This window comes from Mus musculus, chromosome 8 (assembly GCF_000001635.26).
Source record: "Mus musculus strain C57BL/6J chromosome 8, GRCm38.p6 C57BL/6J".
Taxonomy (NCBI): Eukaryota; Metazoa; Chordata; class Mammalia; order Rodentia; family Muridae; genus Mus; species Mus musculus.
The window spans coordinates 109,179,480-109,201,370 of record NC_000074.6 but is presented as its reverse complement, the minus strand read 5'-3'; the positions used below and the strand labels follow the sequence as shown (position 1 = coordinate 109,201,370).

General features: G+C 40.0%; 2 long non-coding RNA genes across 2 annotated transcripts in view; one reads left to right on the top strand and one right to left on the bottom strand.

The window, feature by feature from the left end:
• The window catches only part of D030068K23Rik (RIKEN cDNA D030068K23 gene), a 178,418-nt gene that overhangs the window by 52,269 nt on the left and 104,258 nt on the right, over positions 1-21,891 (bottom strand). The gene's annotated exons all lie outside the window — the stretch shown is intronic.
• Positions 1-21,891, top strand: part of 4922502B01Rik (RIKEN cDNA 4922502B01 gene) — a 104,507-nt gene that overhangs the window by 48,375 nt on the left and 34,241 nt on the right. The gene's annotated exons all lie outside the window — the stretch shown is intronic.

Sequence of the window (21,891 nt, the reverse complement as noted above, 5' to 3'; positions counted from 1 at the left end):
TGTTAACGGTCTGCTTTGTTCTACATGGTTTATGTTATAGTCATGTTGATGTAAAACATAGCTCACTTATTAACCAACTGTGTGACATCCTCTGGTACTAATCATTTCTAGGGTATTTGTCAGTTCTCCTTTTCATGAGTATATGTTTGTGATCACTAATTCCTACAACGATCCTAACTCTCCCATGTCTCTACACACAAATATGACAATTTCCTGAGCGTAATGGCTAAAATTATATTCACTCTATTGTAGGGTATGAACATTTTTGCCCTCAATATGTGGTACTGAAATGACTTCTCAGTCTCTGACTGTATTTTTACTGTTTATGCTGTGAATGGAAAAGGCTGTCAACTTGACTAGATCTAGAACCACCAAAGAGATGAGTCTCTGGGCATGTTAGTGAGGGATTCTCAAGACTAGGTTAATTGTAGTGGAAAGACTCATCTTAATTTTGGTGGTGCCACTCTCTGGGCTGGGGTCCTGGACTGAATGACGAAAAGAAAATACACTGAGCAGGAGTACAATGGCTCCATACCTCCAGACTGCAGACACAATGGGAGCAGCTACCTCCAGCGCCTGTGGCCACACCTTCCCCGCCATGATTGACAGCACCCCTTGGAAGTATGAGCCAAAATAAGTCCTTTGTTCTTTATCGTTGTTTGATTTTTGTTTTGTTTTGTTTTGTTATAGCAACAAGACAAGTAACAAGACCAATTTTGCCTTCCAACGAAAATAAATTAATTTAAAATGTATAGGCACATAAGTAGAGTTGTAGTTCTGCTTGTGTTTTTGTATATGGGTGTGTTTGCTTGTTTGAGACAAGTTCTTATGTGACCCTGGTTGGCTTGGTTTTCTCATTATTCCTGAATACATTTGAAAAGTGTTTTATTTTTCAGGGCAACTGTCACAGCTGGGATTTTTCAGCTTATTGGCATAAAGTCATTATGCCCACTAAGGATGCTTTTTTAGCTCAGCAATTACATTCATGTAACTATTACAGGCACATGTAGAATAAAGGTCAGGACACACAGCTACAGAACACGTTGACATAGCAAGATCGGGTGTCTCTCTTGAGTCAGGGTAGTCATCCAGTGGGGGTTATCTGATCCTAACCACTACGGAGCTAATCTCAGATGTGAGGGAACAAAATCACACTGTGGGTATGCAAAAGTCACTGATATATCCCAGGTTAACTCTGCAGGGCATAGCTTCTGGTCACTGCTCTTTGGGAAGTTTAAAACTATAACTTCTATCCACTTATAATCTTATTTCCAGTCTTCCAGCTGAATGCAATTTAATCACAAAATGTCACTACTGTTAACCTAGCAATGGTGTTTCATAAACACAAATCACATTCAGACAACAGGGTCCTGGGAAAACGGAGCTAGGTAAATTATATTCTCTTATATCGTAAAGTCATTAATTATAGGTAGCCCCCTTCTCCTTTATCATTTCTATTTGTAGATTTCTTCCTACCACTTTGGATTCATGTTTGTCAATTGCGTTAATGATTTAAAGAGTAACCCTCTAATTTGATACTTTAATTGAACACTTTGTGTCTTTTATTTGTTTTGATTTTCTTTAGTTTGGGTTTTTTTTTTCCCCCTCTAAACATTCAACTATAGAATTTCCTCTAAATACAATAGCTTCTTGACTTCACAAGCTTTGAAATTATATATTAATTTTGCTCTATTTTAAGCATCATTTTCAAATCCTATTATAATTTTATTTCTATCTTGTGAGTTTAGGAGAGTGTTCTGAAAATTCCCATGCCTAAAGATGTTTGGCGTCATCTTTTGTTCTGGTTGCTAATTTTACTGTATCGTGGTCAGAAGTTAGTATGCAAATGCCCCTTTAACAGCATTTGTTGGGATCCTCTCTGTGAGCTGGCACATACCACGTTCTCCTAAATGCTATCCATTTATTTGAAAAGCACATCTGTTAATCATAGGATTTACCGCCACATCTACCTGTAGGATCCCAAGGTACAAGTGTGTTGTTGAAATCCTTTCCCTGTCCCAGTGATCTGTGTCTTGAGCAGGTCTTTAGGCGAGGGTTTATTTGTCTCATTAGGAGAGCGGATTTGCCATTTACTCGCCAAATGCTGTCAATTTTTGCTATATTAGTTTTTGGTTTTGCTAACAAGCACATGCATGCTTTCTTGTGTGTGACTTTTAGAAATTTTCATTCTACAATATGTAGTCTTGCATCTCTTTAATAAAGCTTTTGTCTTCAACAATATTAGATTTAATATCAACATATATTAATCTTATTATTAGCATTTGCCTCAAGCTCTTTTAATTTCTAAATCTCTCTGCATCCTAGTAATTATAAGCACACCCTTTATAGGTAGATTTTGGATATATTTTTAGTCTAGCGTTATTTTTTAACCTGGTAAAATTAGAGTATTATATACGTGTATCTTTGTAATAAATTGCATTAACATTTAACATTTGCATCTCACTTAGTGAATCCATTCTCTATATAATTTTTATTGTTTTCCATTTATATTTTATGGAAAGGTCAAACTTTAGGAATATAAGAAGTAGTGTTTATTTCTTTTTTTATTTTTATTTTTTCTAGACAGGGTTTCTCTGTATAGCTCTGACTGTCCTGGAACTCACTCTGTAGACCAGGCTGGCCTCGAACTCAAAAATCCGCCTGCCTCTGCCTCCCTAGTGCTGGGATTAAAGGCGTGCGCCACCACCGCCCGGCTTTATTTCTTTAACTATTTTTGCTTTGTCCCTAGGCATAGGACATAGACACGCTGCTCACAGTACTCCCTCTTTTGATATACTAACAATCTTTTTGCTTCAGTTTTTCATTTTTAGGAATTTTCTTTTCTTTTTTTTCCATTTTTATTAGGTATTTAGCTCATTTACATTTCCAATGCTATACTAAAAGTCCCCCATACCCCCCCCACTCCCCTACCCACCCACTCCCCCTTTTTGGCCCTGGCGTTCCCCTGTACTGGGGCATATAAAGTTTGCAAGTCCAATGGGCCTCTCTTTGCAGTGATGACCTAGGCCATCTTTTGATACATATACAGCTAGAGACAAGAGCTCCGGGGTACTGCTTAGTTCATATTGTTGTTCCACCTATAGGGTTGCAGTTCCCTTTAGTTCCTTGGGTGCTTTCTCTAGTTCCTCCATTGGGGGCCCTGTGTTCCATCCAATAGCTGACTGTGATCATCCACTTCTGTGTTTGCTAGGCCCTGGCATAGTCTCACAAGAGACAGCTATATCTGGGTCCTTTCAGCAAAATCTTGCTAGTGTATGCAATGGTGTCAGCGTTTGGAAGCTGATCACGGGATGGATCTCTGGATATGGCAATCACTAGATGGTCCATTTTCTTATACATATTCAATGTATCTCAGTCTCTCTGCCTCCCCCTCCCTCCCTCCACCTCCTCAGCCTATCTTCCCTCCCTCTCCAAAATTCATGGAGATATGCTAAGTAAATTCCAAAATTCCAAAGAGGTTGGCAGATTTGTCCCTCTCTCCCCTTATAGTCCTGTCAGGTTTTCCTCTTATTATACACAGTTAGAAAGGTTTTATCTTTTATCTTTTTTTTTTTTTGAGTTAAAACTATTTGTGCAGTTAGTGGCTTTAGCTTCCACTCTCCTCTTTCTTTTAGTTGACGTAAAGTTTAGTTTATTTTAAACAACCCTCTGCCACTATCCTTTTCTGAGAAGTCCCATTGAAATTTCTGAATGCATACCATTTTATCACACATTCCATAAAATTTATCATAAGCTCCAATGCAATTAAGACAAATTCTTTCTGATAGTACTCATTAACAGTCAGCCCGGCCTTCCTCTCTCTTCTCCAGCCTCACTTCCCGGCAGTCACTTGTGTTTACTGTAATTGTATCATGTAACTATAACTGTATCATTCTGAGGCTACTGTACAGAGCCACACTTCATGTGGCTTTCTGCTGTTGGCTTTGTCCTTAGTGTGAGGCTTTTATTTCCAGCACTTGGAGGATATTCTCCAGTTATTCGCTCACAGACTATAAAGAAGTTTGCTATGAAAACATCTTTATAACAAGCTTCATTCTTGAGTGATAGGTTAGGCAGAACCATGGATCAACCAGGGACTGTTAAAGTTAAAAATAATTTACTCTAAAAATTTAGGCATGTACAAACTTTGGGGGGTGGGGGAAGCTGGGAAGACAGCTTAGTGAGTCAACATAAGAATAAACACCCATGTCTGGCTACTCGGCACACACATAGAAAGTCGGAAATGATAAAATATTTTTGAAACTCTTGGGGTAAGGTTAGGGTTGAGGCAGGCAGATCCCTGGATATTGGTCACCTAAATTAATTGACTCTGGGTTCAATAAGAGGCCCTGTCTCAAAAGTATCAGGTCAAAAGCAACCTTGGAACTGCATGTCACCTCCTGGCTTCTATGTGCATGTACGCACATGCTCAAGGGTGTATCCACACTGAAGAACAGGTATGGAGAACACACGCATTGACACACATAGACACAAAGGAAAAGAACAGAACAAGATAGCCAACCAAGCCAAGCCAAGCCAAGCCAACAAGAAATGTCAGGGGAACTCTCAGGCACTTGATCATTAAACAATCTCTTTCATCCTTCCATGGTTTTCTCCCTCCCTCCCTCCCCTCCCCTCCCCCCTCCCTCCCTCCCTCCCTCCCCTCCCCCCCCCCTCCCTCCCTCTCCCCTCCCTCCCTCCCTCCCTTCCTTCCTTCCTTCCTTCCTGCCACATGCAGTTTCCTAGTCTTTTTTTTTTTTTCCTGGATCGCTGTATTGCCTTCAGGTTAATTTCCTTAGCTCTATATTCCAGATGTTAATTTGCTCGATACTGCTCTTTTTTTTTTTTTCAGCTTAAGCCATTCTCTCACTTTTAATGTTTGAAAAGTATTTTCATTCTTTCCTGCTCGTGGTCCCTTTCAGTTGTCTGTATCAGAAGCTCACTTTGGTGTGCACTAGGGTGTGCTAACTCTTGCCCACTTTAGCTACTTCCTTGACTGTTTTCTGACGTGTAGAAACTAAAGCCATGCTAAGTGGTGTAGTTTCCTGAAGGGGTGTAGTGTAGCCTGAGGTAGGGGCATACGTCCTACAACAGTTTCCAGTTCAGTTCTGAATGTGAAGAACACCAGGGCTCTCTCTGTAACTCTCTTCATGTTGTCTGCTGGAAGATACACCAGGCAGGAGTTCACATGGAAACCTCAAATGTCTTAAAACGGCTTGCCTGTGATAATTAGAAATTCGCAGGGGAAGTTGTCGCTCCTATTTAGTCACAAGCCCAGGGTGAGGAAAACAAAACAAAGCAAAATCCAAAAAACCAAAATCCCAAATCATTTCTTCATCTTGTTGCTTGCTAGAGAGCAGACTCTAAAAGTCCTAGTCGTTACATAACATTCCCAGAGTTGTTGCTTAATGCTGCTGATTCAGTTGCAAGTCTTCTGATCATGGATGCTCCAAATCTTGGGTCCCGGTCTTAGCTGGAGGTTCAGTTTACATCCATGGGCCAGAACATCCCTCCTTCACCTTCCTTCCCAAGCTAGAAAACATGGCTACCATGCTTTTCCTTTTTTTTAGGTATTGACATTTTCCCCCTAGTTTCTCAGAAGCATGGGTATTCACCCAAAACAATAACTTTTCAGTTTGCCTGGGTTTCTATATGTCAAGCCGTGGGAGACTTTTCAAGTTAATACTAAGTTCTCTATCCAAGAATTTCCTTACAAAACTCTTATTCTTCACATAGCCCCCAGCACTTCTGTCAGAACAAAATATATAATAGATGTGATGAGTGACTGATTGAATAAGTTATACTTCTTTTCCTTCATTTATTCACTTTTCTCGAGCTTTTATTCCACAGATCATTCATTATGAATTTGTGGAGTACATATTTTATGTACTTCATTTAGAGGAACATGATTCCCTCACACTGACTCTTAGACGACACATGGCGGCGATTCTGCATCCAGATCGTTCTCTTGGCCCCGCGTTTATCAATTAAGCATCCTTTTCACCATGACATTCTTGTTGTGTCCTTTTACTGCCAAGGGCTTTCCAGAGACCTCATTTTGACTCATATCCTCGTTAAACTCCTTTGTTCTTTGAGAGGTTCAACACTAAGTTCTATTGCATGTTCTACTGAGTAAGGCAGTGTGGGATGACATCAGCCTGTGATTCTTCCTAATCATTCCCTGCTGTTCTAGGTGCTTCTTTTTTGATAACCTACTAACTTGAAGATTTACATAAGTACCAGAAAATACAGAAACTGTTTCAAATAACCATCATTATATATATATATAATATTTCTACTATGTTTACGTGCATTAGGAACGTCTGTGTATTTACTGCAATATATAATCCAATTATGCAATAATTTCCTTATATGTATATAAAATTATAGTCATATGAAGCTTCTCTCTTTTTATTGTCTGCCTTCAGCAAAATCCCTTTAAAAAAAAAAAACCTAGTATAATGTCAAGAGCCCAGTGGACATTTAATAAATATTCATTTGTGACAATCATGGTGATCTCACACAGGGCTTTTGAAGGTGATTTTCAGAAATCATCAGCTATTCTTTTCTGTAGATTTAAAAAAAACCTTCCTCTGGAAATGATTGCCTTTCAGTCACAGAAGAAATAAAAATAAAGCCAAACCAAGAGGAAGCCTTTTCTCATTTCGAAAGTAAAGCTTTGGCGTCCAATAGTATTAGGGACCATGAACATTTTAGACAAATAGTGCTGTATGGAAACTCAATTTAGTGACATAAAATTATATGAAGACTCATTAGTAAAATTATGTATGTTTTCCCCCGAAATTTTGGCAGTATGTACTGAAAAATTCATATTTTTGCTTTTCAATACAGTAGCATCTAAGTACTTATATATATAAAAAAAAACTGCAATCATGTCAATGGCGAGTGTATGAACATTAAAACTGAAGACAGGAGCCCTCCGCAGTCAGCTGATTAGCAATGCTAATGAGCCTACCACACAGTCACATAATTAGAAAGAGTTTTACTTGCAGTGATGTTGAGGTTACAGGGTTAGAACAGTTTCCATTTCAAAAGGAGGGATAATCCGCAGAAGTATGATTGGGAAATGGAAATCATCTAATTTTAGCTGTTGGAAATATCTAGATTTCTTTAAATAAAAACAACCTCTCCCTTTTACTAGTGAAAATTAAGGTACATCGGATGTACCTTAGATGTACATTAGACGAGTGCCTTCCTTCCCTGCTAACGGGATTGTGAACGGAGACAGCAGACCCTCGACAGGCAGCACAGCTCTGATCCACACATGATGGAATTTGTGCATCTGGGTTATCACCTCACTACTCGCTTAGGAGACAATGCTTCCTGATTAGAAAATGAAAGCCCTTGAGATACCCACTCCTTCCCCAGAAATGGGAAGCTGCAGAGACAGAGGTGGGGGTGGGGGTGGGGAGGAAGAGGGAAGTGGTCAAGCTTAGTTATGACGCTCCCAGGAATCTGTTTCCTCTGTACAGTCCTCTCTGTAGTCCTTCTTTATTCCTTTCTTAGCTCTAATGATGTCCAAAGCATCCTTGAGTTCAGCGGCTGGGAATTAACACAGACGCACGGTTGTCTTTACTTTCACTGGAGGACAGGAGTCGGCCTCTTACATGAGCAGTCAATACTACTATCAGATATTCTAGCCGTAAATATACTTAATATTTAGGGATAATCTATTTCATTACTGACAAGGTTTATCACAGTTGGAATACCCTGCTCTCATCATGGTGCTTTGTGGTGGATAAAGATGTGTTGTTACTCTGTTTTAGTGTAGGAATCTGGACCATTTATTTTAAGTCTCGTGATTATATTTGAGTCCTACCTACACGCCTTGAAATGAAAAGGCATTTTCATAAATCCCTGCGTGATGGAGGAAAATGGCAATGGCAGCTTTAAAGGACATTCTTGGAGACAAAGGGGAGCCCAACACATCTGTATGCGCTCTTTAGAGTGATGAGGGCGCTCTCTCTCTCTCTCTCTCTCTCTCTCTCTCTCACACACACACACACACACACACCCCTCCTTAGAGAGCTACTTCTATTTTCATAATATAGTTAAGTTCAGATTACCTAAGGAAAAAATTTGAGAGGGGATTTATCACTTAACACTTCAGTGGAGTTACTAATAGGAATTACAGTGAAGTAGGCCATACCAAATCCACCTTCAAATGTCTAGAGGTGCGATACAAGTCAGCAAACATTTCAAACACAATAGCCACAAACCCCTTCTGATTATTACAAGTGTATTTCTAGTGTCCCGAGAATCAGGAAACCAAAGTTGAAATCCAGATTTCTGGGTAGCTCTACTAATTACTTAGTCAGTTTTAAAAATAAGTACATAGTTCATATCATCAAAGTTTAACATAAGCATTTTAACAGTACGATAGAACTTTTATTTATCTCAGTCCATTATATAGATTCTGATTACAAAATAGAGGCAAAAAATCGTTAATCCAAGGTAAAGACATTAAGGAAGGGGATTTCTTTCACTCAAATGAAACATAGAAATCTTTTCCTAAGTTGCAAATTGAAAACATATTTATTTTTACTTGTTGAAAAAAAAATGTCTTCTATATGCCTCATATAAAGGATGTTGTTAAGTGTTATCACAATGGCAGACCCGGAGAGAGCTCAAGTCTGCCCTTCCCCAGGAGCCTGCACGTGAGGGCCCTGCAAGAGGCTTGGCAAGCAGAGGCTCTACAGGGGAAGATGTGTTAAACAAGCAATCTCTAAAGGGAGAAAATACGCGACACGTTTTGTAGAGATATGTTTATGGACAAGAATATCATGTCAAAGGCTCTTGGCCTTCTGGCTTCACCTCACTTGTTCTTAACAATTAGGCGAAGTGCATCACCAGCGCTTACTTCTACTTCAGGAAATCTCTTAGTCCTGGCTGGGCAGAAAATATCTCTGACTTGAGCTATGCTTCAAAGGAACACACTCGGTTGGCTACATGATACCATGGCCAAGGTAGACATGGGTGTGGAAACTGTCTTTCCTAACATCAAAATATTCAAATATGTTCAAATGCTTAGGATCCCAGGGTGGTGCAGGAGAGAGAAAGGAAAAAATCAAGATGTGGGGAACTGGGAGATGGAGGATCAATAATATTACCCAAGTTTTAGACATTTATTTCCACTGTGGTGTAAATAAACAAAGCTTAGCCCTAGAGCCTAGCTTGCCTTTTAAGAATTTGCGTATTCTATCTGTGATGGATTACAGTATTCGCTTATGGACGCTATGTACTCTTTATTTTAACAGAGATGACCAAAGTGAATGCCTCTTGTTTAGGCATTTTGCTTTATTTACCACTGAGATAATAATATCCATCACTGAGTAGCAAAAATGCAAGGTAAAGGATGTGAATGGAATATGCCATAATGTTCCTTTTAGGTCATTCAGCTTTCTTCTGAAAGAGTAAGACCACTCTTTCCTATGACCTAATAACAGTGTATTAAATGAACCAAAACTACTAAAATTCTCAAATTTACCCTCAAATCCATCAATTGTCTTCAGTAGTTTAGACCCAATGAGTCTTCCTGTTGCCTGAAAATACATTACACTTTCATTCAACAAATAAGACTCAGCAAGCAGAACTGAATACCTTTAGATGTTGAAAACGACATGAAAGAATCTATTTGTAATATAATGTTGCAGGGTTTATAGATAGCTACATATCAATGCACGTTCATATTTTATATAACCCTTTTTACAAGAAAATACCATAATTGCGAAGACATACATATATCTACATCTATGGATTTATTTCCCCTTGATCTTTACAATAACTGCAACATTTAAACAGGAAATCCTATTACTATATAGAGGTAAGGAAGATACCCAAAAAGAGCTAAGTGGCAGAACCAAGACCTGAACAAATCAGGCATTACTTCTTTATGCATGACAGTGGCAAAAACACACACCTAGCTACTATTAAATCATCAATAAGGAGTTGGCTTCCTTGATTATATGTTTCAATATGACTTTTATTAATACTTCTAACAACTAACCCTTGTAGCAAGTATAGTTCTGCACTTGTATAAAACATGAATTTCAGGATAAAAAAAGTCATGGGCCATTTTCGTAGACTGCAACATAAGTCAAATTGTAAACTATAGGCAGAATCTTCTTCAACTAATAGAAAGTATAAGTATAAACGCATAAAATCAATTATATTTCTCCTTTTTATACGTGTTACTTTAGAAGGTATTTTGGCTTTTGAATGTGAATTCTATAACCTAAGGTAAGGTCAAGGGAAAAGAATAGTTTTCTGAAGAAAGTATTCTGGCATCTCATTGAGGTTTCTCTTTGTTTGGTGGCTTGGTCTTTAGTGACAGGGTCGAACTCTGTGGTCGAACTATAGCTGGTCTGGAACTCACTTTGTAGGCCAGGCTGGCCTTGCACTCACCTACCTCTGCCTCTGTCGCTCAACTGCTGTTAGAGGTGTATTCCACCATTCCCAGCTTATTGAATCATGGCATATTAGGTGAGGCTGAATTTACACAGGGCAACATTCATAGCATCATGTGTGGTCATGCACGGGGCACCCACATTGACAGCTGCTTCTCTTCTGTAAGATCCCCAGTAGGTTCTGTTATTTTTATATTTGTGTATGTTTTATACAAGCACAGAATTATACTTACTACAAAGGTTAGTTGGTAGAGATATTAATACATTTTCTAATATATTATTATTATTATTATTATTATTATTATTATTATTATTTTGTAGCTATTATCATAACAATTTTCCTTTGAGATCTTCCTTTCCCCCCAGACCTTGAAATGTAGTCCTGGCTGGCCTGGGAGTCCACTGAAGACCAGGTTGATTTTGAACTTGTAATCCCCTTGCCTCTACCTCCCATGTTGTGGGAGTACAGGCCTGTGCCATCATCCTGGCTAGCTTTCACTCTTTACCCTTTCTTCCTTATTATTCATTTGTGAACAGTCTGAGGGAGCCCAACATGGTGGAGACATTTTTATAAGGTAGGAGAATAGCTATAGTCCAAGATGGCCCTGCCAAACTTCAGAGTATTCCCAGAAGAAAAAAAAAAAGCAAAAATTATAAAATATAGATTTGAAAAATGTTTAAGAAGTTCTTTTTATATATTTAAAAGTCATGAAAGACTGGCATGTTAGCCTTTAGAAACATAACATTATCATACAATGCCTCACTGTATTTTTAAAAACTGCATTAAGAAGTTAATTTGATCATTGTACAAATACTACCATTAGCTTTCATGTGCTTTGCAATACATGATGGCGTTTCTGATTAAGGCCTCTTGATTTCAACACCCATGCTGGAAGTCTGAGGAAAGGAAACAAAGTCGCCATGTCCTAAAGCAAGGAGATCTGTAGGTGGATTGGGGAGGTGTGAGGGAGGGGGAAGAGGTACCATCACAGGGATGAAAAAGGAAACCTGTTCAAACCTTCCCAAGCAATTCAAGTTCTGTGTGGCTTTATAGTACCTTCACATGAACTCGTATGGATGGCATGAGCAGAGTGGACAGAGAAAACAAATAAGGGATCCAAAGAAATGTGCCCAGTGTGAGAAATCCCATTTCTTTTTCCGATGTGTGCAGGTCGTCTCTAACCATCGTTTCTCTGTCTATTAAAATCTACGTGTTATGGAAGTTGAATGACTTTAAGTGGGAATACAGAATTTTTTTTTACTTTAAGCATATATCTTTTTTCTATTTTAAAACTAATTTTGAAATAGTTTTAAAAATCATTTTACACACAATCTATTCTTTCCCTGACTTGTCATGCCTGTACATAAAATTTAAGGCAAATATCATGTTTTAGTTTATTTTAAACAAAGTATGGAGATACTGATATACTTAGTCTAGAATAGTACAAAAACCAATGAGTTCTAAAGTTACAAGGGACTTTGCTGTCCCAGGTCCTTCTTGCAGTGGGCTGGCTTTTGTAGCGTGTTCCCGAATCTGGGTTTCAGACCTTTCATTAAGTGGAGGTACTGTTTCTCTCTGTTGTAGTACTGGAGAGCGTGGCTGGCTGCTCACTTGATGTTACTATCACTAGAACACTCCAGGAAGTCCATGGGAGCTAAGACAACTTTGTATCTCATTTCTTATTCACACGGCCCATCTCTGACTCAAGATGTACACAGTGCAACACTTGTTCCAACCAACACTAAGAAGGAAATCTCCTGCTCACTGGCATTTCACCTTCAAAGCGGCTGGCCAGCTAGCTAGGTGTATGCTCTTTGGATAGCTCAGGCATTCGGAGAGTAGGTCCTATCTGGGTCATTCAAGTGATGGCCTTGAAATGCACCCGTTTCTTCCCTTTACAGGGATGACAAGGAGAATTTGCAAGGCGAAAACTCCCTAAAAAACGGCCCTTTGCTTATGGTCCACTCTCTCGGTCCTTTATGGTTTGTTTTGGTTTGGTTTCCCACGCACCAGAGTGTGTCTTCATCTCTCACCTCGAAGTCCTTTGTCTTAAGGCCTCTGCTACCACAAACAGGTTGAATCCTGTTACCAGTGGTGTTAAGCAACCTACATGTCCTTAACCTGAAAATTCTTCACTACAGTCACACCTTCAACAGTCATGTGAACACAGACTCTTTGGAGTATTTTTCTATCTAATCTCGAGACGTGCCCTGACCCCACGAAATTTACCCTCAAAGGCTAGAGCCCTGGCTAAAACAATTAGGGGTAATTACTGAAAATACACAGTCTGTCATGAATTGAACCTTATCAAATGACCAGTTGGTACATTCTCATTGCCAGTTTTGAGCATCTCTTCTGCTGCCAAGGCATTGGGATCTCTCACTTTGTTCATTTCAAATCTGCTGATCTCCCAGAAGCAGGGCCCATGAAAAACTGAATGACCCTGATGACGCACTCTGTCTCGGATTCTCTCTCTGTCTCTTTGTTTCTTTCTCTTTCTGTCTCTCTGTCTCCCCCCCCCCCACCCCAATCTACTTATCTCCTTCTCCCCCTTACCCACCCTCTATGTTCATGAGTATAAAGAAATGATTGTTTCTGTAGCTTTAGGTCTGAATGCTTGTCACTCCATTTGCAATAATTCAATTTATCCTCTTCAGCTGCACTCCTTGCTTCCTTCAAATCTCCATGCAGGCAAGCTTGGCTAATAAATTTTGATTAATGTAGCCGAATATAGACTCCCACCTCGAGCCCCCTTTCCTTGGTATACTACCATCGGGCTGGTTAAAGAGAGAAGGAAATAAGAATACAGTCAGAGGGAAGGAATGGAGACGGGGTAAAATAGTAATAAAAAATAATTATATAAAAATGCTAAAGATACCACATCTGTCTTTTTGCTTAGCCCACTGAGCTTGGCAGTTCCAGACTTAAGCCATTGTCCATGTTTTAGCAGATATGGAAATGGGAAAGGAGAAGAGGATGTTTATGGGCAATTATTAAATAGTGCAGAAAAAAAACAGAGTCTTTATTACAGTGGTAAGGGAGAGAGGAACGGAGAGAAATTTCTTTCCACAGATTTGCCTTTGTGATCTGGAAGGTGCTGTTCCCCTGCTTACACTCTGTTACCCTGGCAACACACTCCTGTAAAATAAAGATTATTAAAGCGCATATGATTATTTTGCTGCTGAGTGAATAAGACAAGCCGCTTCTGAAATGCCTTATCAGAGAAATTCAATTTTAGACCAAATTGTGTTTTTGCCTCCTTCTGGTTCTCCCTCCCCCCGCCCCCCACTTCAAATAAAACCATCATCCCCGCAGTTACCACGCGACAGTTACCACACGACACTTTGTTACTTATTCACACCCTCGGTATTTCCAGCTTTCTTTTAATTTCAGGAAAGCCTCACCCCCATTTTCATTATTGTCCTCCCCCCGCCCTCAAGCGGACTACCACTGTTTGCAAATCAGAATTGGAAAGTAATGTGGCTAGGCTTTGATTTGATTATTTAGGACTTGTAAAAAATATCGGGTTCTGTACCACACATAAATGCTTATATTATACACCCAATAAGCAATATTTCACTGAAGAACGGCGTAGAAAGTGAAGATGAGGCATGTGGTGGTCCTTTAAAGGTTGCAGATGCAACTGCTCCAGTCACCCACAACAGCCAGGCTTAGTGTCCTGGGCTCAGTGTCCTAGTGACGGCGTCCTAAGGTGTGCAGTTACTGCAAAGACGGGCAGCTTCACAGCTGCAATGGCTGCCCGGTGTACCTTTGTTGTCTGTTACCTCTGTATTTGCTATTCAGTCAGTGATGATGACAGAGAGTTATGAGGAGGGCAGAGATTATTCAACAGACTCCATAGGCTCTTTTAATATTCTCCTGATGAGATAGTAACATCAACTTTGCTAGAGCTGCCATGTGATTTTTTTTTTTCCTAGAAGCTGTACCTTTGAGTCTCTTCAGGGTCCAAGTGTAAGTCAGTAGTGATAGAAAAAAAAATAAGAAAAGGGGAAAAGGAAAGAAAGAGAGGAGGAAGGGAGGGGGAGGAAAGGAAGAGAGAGAGAGAGAGAGAGAGAGAGAGAGAGAGAGAGAGAGAGAGAAATTGGTACCTGTAAGCTTGTATCATTTCCATACAGTATGAAAAAAAAAAAAAAGAAACCATTTAAAAATGTTAAATATAACAATTAAATCAGCATGGAAGGAGAGGTGGGAATGATGGAGTCTGTTCAGAAAAAAAAAAAAAAAAGACTCCAGTTGAGGCTGTACAGAGTAGATCCATAGCCTGTCTGTGAAACCTGCTGAGAGACATGGGTGCACAGAAACAGCACCAGGCGACCTGTATCCTACACGGCCAGGCAGTGGGCAGCTGAGATGGATGTCACTGCCTTCACCAGGACTGTTCATGGGACACGTCCTTACTGCTAGAAGGCACTGGCATGTAACGGGATACTGCCGTGTCTCACCACATACATGCACACACACATCCTTGCAAAAACACGTGCAGCAGCGTCTGGTGTTGATATTCTAGTCCCACGTAATTGCTTTCCTTTATTTTGTTGACATTCATTTTCAAGCCTGACTCAGAACCACCACTAGGAAAGTAAGCAGGTAGGGCCTTGGTTGTCAATTTATTTATTTTTTTTTATTTCACTAACTGCAAATCTGTGCTTGTTTGCAAGAAACTTACGGCATTTGGTACTTAGCAGTGCTAGAAATCCCAAGAACAAGTAGGATGTTGTATCAGTTTCTTTGATGAAGCAAACCATACATCCTATTATTCACTGTATGTGGGTGAGCTACCACCACCAGGAAGCTCACTCCTGGCTGTAATTCACTCCCAGCACTGCCCAGAAGGTGTCACCACAGCCTCATTGGCTTCAAGGATTTGGGGACAAGTGGGGAGTAGGAGGCAAAGGGAGAAAAACAGACACAAAGAAGGGGAAAAAAAGTGTTCACGCAGACAAAGGAAAACAAGACAATGTGCCAGGCAATAAAACTCCCAGAGAAACCCAGACATTCGCCCAACCTAACAGTGTGACTTGCCCAGAGGAGAGTGGCCCTCCGTTTGTTGGTGAAGGCAGGAAGTGGGAGAATGGAGGCAGAGGCTGATCCACGCAGGCATTTTGTGGAGAGTAAACAACACGTGGTGAACACTAAGCCTGGTCCAAGATGCCCATCTAACCTGCTCACCTGGCTTTCACCTGTGGTGGTGGTTCGGTGCTGGACCATACAAAGGGGACCTAACAGCTGCGAAGCCATGCTAGGAAGAGTCAGACGACATAGAACACAGTCTTTTTTTTTTTTTTTTACTGCGGAAGCCACACAAATTAACTCCAAATTACTGCTACAGTCAGACAAGGAGAAGCTTCGAGGCACAGAACTTGTTGCTGTAGTTCATCTTGCTTGAGGTGGTGGCTTCACTCATCTACTAGTTGCTAAAAGCCACCCCGTTTACAGCACGACAGCTTTTAATCTCTGCTCTCTCCCCCAGCAGCCCCCCCCCCACCGTAGTTTAATTAAAAGACAATGAACCTTTTAAAGTAGTCAGACGGAAAATATAAAATTGCCCTGTTCTATCAAAGCTTAAGACATTCTCGTTCTCAGAACATGAGAGGAATTCAAAGTAGCTCACTTGGTGGTTTATTACGCCATGGTCCCTCTGTGCCATTCTTTATCAGGGCTCTTGGAATAGCTATTTGAAACCAGAAAGGCGGGTCAACCTCAGACTGATAAATAGTCAAAATTACAAACAAGCAAGCAAGTAAAAACAGCCGCATGCGATCAACATGGTGTAGTCTCTAGGTCATTGTGTGTGATATTTATTTCTAGAATGTCACTATACATCGAAATTGCCCCTATGTGTTAACTTACAGGAGTCTAAAATAGGTAGCCTTTCTGACTTAATATATTCTCAGTTTAAGAGTACAGGAGCTATAAGAAGATTTAAAAATAGTAAATGTTATTGGATGATAGGTGGGTATGGATACTTAGCCTTCTTCTAACTCCACAGCCTAAATCTATTAATTTTGGCAAAGGGCACCGAGACACATCCGTGTGATTTGAAATGTTTCATGGGAGTCTTTAAGCATGAAGATCCCGTCTAATCTTTCCAGACATTAAGATGCTTCATCCCGAAGACCCCTTCATAGCAAATTGTAAGCTGTTCTGTTTTATGCGCTCTGACAGGATGAAGGGCTGAGCTGGCCCTAGAGGGATAGGAGACGGACAGAGTCTGAGGAGTTCAAACTTGAGATTTCCAATAAAGCACCTCCTACAATTAGAAGACAGCTATGGCAGCGTATTATTAGATAGTTGCAGGGCACGAAGAACTACTTTCTTCTTCTCACCTTAACACGGCCCTAAAATGCCCGCCGGAATCCGGCTTCGGCAGTCCGTCCTCCCAGATGAGCACCCAGGTTCTTACGGTCGGTCACCTACTTGAGTGCTGCACGGCACACCTCATTCCTGTTCTCTGCTACCTTCATCCTTGATTTCTTACAGATTCAAATCTGCTTGGTACTCCTCCCCAGCCATCCTTACCCAGCATCCTTGAGTTCAAGTTTCTCGAATGGGTTAAAGACTTCTACTTTTTCTCTTTCTTTTGGGTCTACCAATCTCCAAAAAGGAAATTCTTACTGAATAAGAATTGTTGTTTTCAGATGTCTATTATGAAAATCCTACTTCCAAAGTGTTAGAGGATGCCAAACCATCAATTAATGTAATGTCAACACTTATTTTCCTGGAATGAGGCTTGTGTTCTATTCTTTGAATCATAAAATAGATTTCCCTTTAGAACATACAATTATAATAGTATATTTTACTTTTTTATGTATTTATTTATTTATTTGGTTTTTTGAGACAGGGTTTCTCTGTATAGCTTTGGCTGTCCTGGAATTCACTTTGTAGACCAGGCTGGCCTCGAACTCAGAAATCTGCCTGTCTCTGCCTCCCGAGTGCTGGGATTAAAGGCGTGTGCCATCACGCCCGGCATATTTTACTTTTTTAAAGTCCCTGAGAACTAGTTCTCGTGGTATCAGAAGGCTCCACACAGGCTTCCAAGCAACTGATAGCCCTACCCTGCTCTATGGCTCCAAACTAAAACAATGACCGCCATGGCACAATTTGCAATAGGGGCACACACAACTTGGTGATAACCAACAGCTGTCAAATTGGACTTAAGATCCTCTCAACATGAAGAAACCCACGCCTGGTACTGGAGACCTAGCCAGCTCCCCAAGGCTGATAAAGTCACTAATCTGCGAGGAGAACCTAAAACCCACCACTTAAATATAGCCACATATATAAGCCATATAAATATATGGCCAAGGATATAACTCAGAGGATATAAATCAGCATAATCAATAACTACATCCTAAATCTCTATCCTTTTATGCATATCTTAGTCTCATCTCTCATCAAAGAAGCATTTCCTTGCAACAGTCAGACATGACTGCAGAAAGTCACAACTACATAAAATGCAGAGAGCAAGTGAGCACGGGCTGCCCAGTCCCAACCCATCCATCTACACCAGCAAAGATGAGAGGAAAGATGGCTCCTGATCAAGATGAACCAGGAAAGATGAGAGAAAAGGTAGTCATGAGCCAGATTACCATAAGTTTGCTGTGAGATTTTACTATTAGGAATACCAGAGAAGATAAACCCAGGAAATCTCATCAGCACGGATACCTAAACAAACTCTGAACAAGGACAACGTCGATAGACACGACCAAGAGAAGGAGAAATCTCATTAGGCCTCAGTCTAGTCAAAGGACTGCAGTTAACTAAGGGATGATGAGAACTGGAGAAACCACAGATCAGTGATCCAACACTGTGTGGCCATCTCTGAAATCATGTACGTACAAGTAACACTATGGGGACTGAGCAGGTTGTATTTGTATATTTAGGGATGTATAGGCATATATATGTATATGTATGTGTATGTATATGATGTATATGTATATATACACATAAACACACATAGAGAGCATGTATTTGAGAGAGAACAAGAGGGGTATAAGGGAATGGTTGGAGCAAGGAAAGACAAGGGGAATGATGTAATTATATTTTAAGTTAAAAAATAATTCAATAAAAAGTTCTCCAAGCTGTATAATTTTAAATATAAGCCTGTGAAAATAACCTTATAGAATTAAAGTAATGAAATGAAAACATGGTAAATAAATGTCAATAAACCATAGAATTTACCAGGGAGAATTCTACCACATTAGGGAATGTTCTTGAAATATATTCTGAAAACTTACACTACAATAAGCAATAGCTGGAGCTCTGAAGTGATAGCAAGACCATTTAGTCTCTTCTATAATTTCTTATTATTCACTACTTTAAATACTGTTAAAATTATACTAGTTTCTTGAATTGGGTAAGAAAATCAAATCAGACGGCCACTGGTAATGGTTACTGTACTCTATAGATTTAGAATCATCTAGGAGACACACTTAGTGTGTCAGTAAGAGGGGTCCCGTGGAGCTCTAACTGAGAATCACCTCCGGATGCAGACAGTACTATCCCAGGGGCTCACATCCTAGACTGCATACAAAGGGAAATGTGAACAGAGCACCATTCTCCAGTTCTCTCGGCTTCCGGCTTCCTGCTTTCGGGCTATGGATGCAGTGTGACCAGCTGCCTCACACTCCTGCTGCCATTCCGTGTGCACCATCACATCCTGTACTCTGAAACCGTGAGCCAAAACAAACTCGTCCTTCGTCCTTCGCTGAGCTGCTTTTATCTGACTGACATTACAGGCATACATGCTTCAGAAACAGAAACACACAACACCGTGCAGGTCTGAGCTGCTACAGGCTGAACTCTAGAGGAAACCAGTAGTTAGGTTCTGGTGTAGTGAGAAAGATTAAATGGATTTCACAGACATGGAGACGTGGTGGGGAGCACTGTAGTTTGATGTTGGGACCTGGGGTAGGCTCCTTAGTTAAAGGATATGGCCAAGGTTGATTGTACCAACGCCTTCATATTACTCTGTGCTGAACACCCAAATGCTAGCCCAAGACCTGCAGTTTTACTGAAGGAAGCCAGACACAGGCCACTGAAAGACTATCATAGCAAGGAACGAACCGCATTCCAAAGATCCCATGAATGGGATACTAACAAAGGTATTCAAAACAATCAACAAACCAACTGTCAGAAAATTAATGCAATCCACACAAAATTGGTTTTATTGAAACCATCTGGCAACGACATTTAGGTCTTGAGGAGTAGATTTTAAAAACTTAAATATGTTAAATGAGTTCATCAAGATATCAGACTAAGATACCAACATCTAAAGTTACCCAGTTCTCTATACCCTACCAATATATCAATAAAATTTAAAAACAAATTAAGTGATAGCATTTGTGATAGCATCAATTAAAAAAAGAAAACACCTGTGAATAAATGTAACAACAGAAGTGCAGGTTTACAACTAAAATTAAGAGAACACCATTGGACAGAGGAAACTCAAAATTTTAAACTCCCCAGTAAATGGAAAGAGAATTCGGATTTTAAAATACACCCTTATATTTCTCAGCTGTTTTTCAGCAAGTCTGAAGAGGTTTAAAAAAAAAAAAAAAAAAAAAGAACTTTGACAAAAGACACATCCACATGCAAAACAATGAAGCAGTTTCACCTCCCAATGTATGTGCAATTCCATGGCAACAGAGCAAAGATTCAAACTTAAGGGCTAAAAGCACCGATGAGAAAACCAGAGAGGTAGATAGTCTTGGCTTTGCCTTGGGTGTGACTCCTTGGGCACTCTGAGCTATAATAGAAAGGATGGATGTCCCAGGCGTCATCATTTCTCAAACAGACAGAGTCTCACTATGTACCCTAAGTCGGACTTCACTTGGTGTCCTCCTGGCTTGGTCTTGCCAGTGCTGGAATTAGATATAAACAACCATTACCACGCTGGGCTAAAACAACACCAAAACTGAAACAAACGTTTGCTCTTTGGAGACTATCAAGAAGATAAAATGCTGACCTCGAGAGAAACTGTCTGCAGGTTATATATCCAGTAAGAAACTCGTCTTTGTGGTGGGTAAAGGACACGTGCAGCTCAATAAGGAAATGAAGACTGAGATCCAATTTGAAAATTGCCAAAGAATAAAGATGGAATTTTTTTTCCGAAGAAAATACAGAAATAAGCTGGGCACGGTAGCATATATACTTTTAATTCTAGTACCTGGGAGAGGCAGGTGGAGCTCTGTGAGTTCAAGGCCAGCCTGGTCTACATAACATGATCCATGTCAGTGAGGGCTACCTACATAGTGAGACCCTGTTTCACCATCCACCTCCAAAATAATAATAATAATAATATATTTTAAAAGGGAAAGGAAAAAAAGAAATGATAAAAACATGTGAAAAGATGTCCAACAATCATTAAAATGGTGTTCAGACCGTGATGATGCTAAATTGTATCTACTTGGTATATAATAAAGCAAGCTTGAAAGAAGAGACATTTTGAAGGACAGGGGGGAGACCTTTGCTAAATAAAAATAAAGGCAAAACATGTCAAGAGGTAGGAGAAGCAAGAACTGTATGGAAAGGGCTCAAACAGCAAAGAAAAGAAAAAATTGTCTGCCCATCCAATGCGGCAAAGACAATCTAGGAAATTTCAGATCTTCTACACAGGAAAGGAGCAGAGCAAAGAGGCCACTTAGATATTGGGGCAAAATTCTTAGCAAACTATGTGGCAGACAGCGGACTACCGCCTACATTCTTTAAGACCTCAAAAAGCGAAATACAAAATCAACCAATAAACAAACTACTATGTGACAAAGACAGTGTTTGAGGGAAGTCATGTGTCTAGTTTTCCCTTCCTTTCTCAGTCAAATCTGACGACGACTCTGCTTTCTGTCTCCATGCATTTGCCCATTCTGAACGTTATCATACGTTATCATATTTATGCTTTCATAAATGTCGGATTCCACTTACCAGTGGGGTGCTTTGGAGTTTCATGTATATTATATCTCCTACCAGTACTTAATTCCCTTCTCCACTCTCTTGATGACTGAAATCACTATGTTTTGTTTATTCAGTCATCATTTGATGGATGTTCTGACTACTGTGAACAATATTATCTTTGTAGATGTTTGTATTTTCCTTGAATATACCCAGTGGGTCCCATGTTTTTGCTTGGGGATGTGTGATGAAATTGAACTGTTATAAGGTCATATTTAGGTAACAGTTGTAAAACTCTATAAATATGCTAAACCCTACTGAATATCATTACAAGTGATGTATATTTATGACATATAAATTATATCTCCATAAAGTTTACAGTGGCGAGGGCTTGGTATGTAAACAGCCACAGATGCGTCAAAGATCAACTGGGCAACATTTAGCATAGCTGATCCATGCACAGGCTGGGCAGTTCCACTCACAGGTATCTAACCAGACAAAACCTCACACATGTGCACAAAGAGATGGGCACAAGAATGCTCACTGTGCTATTAC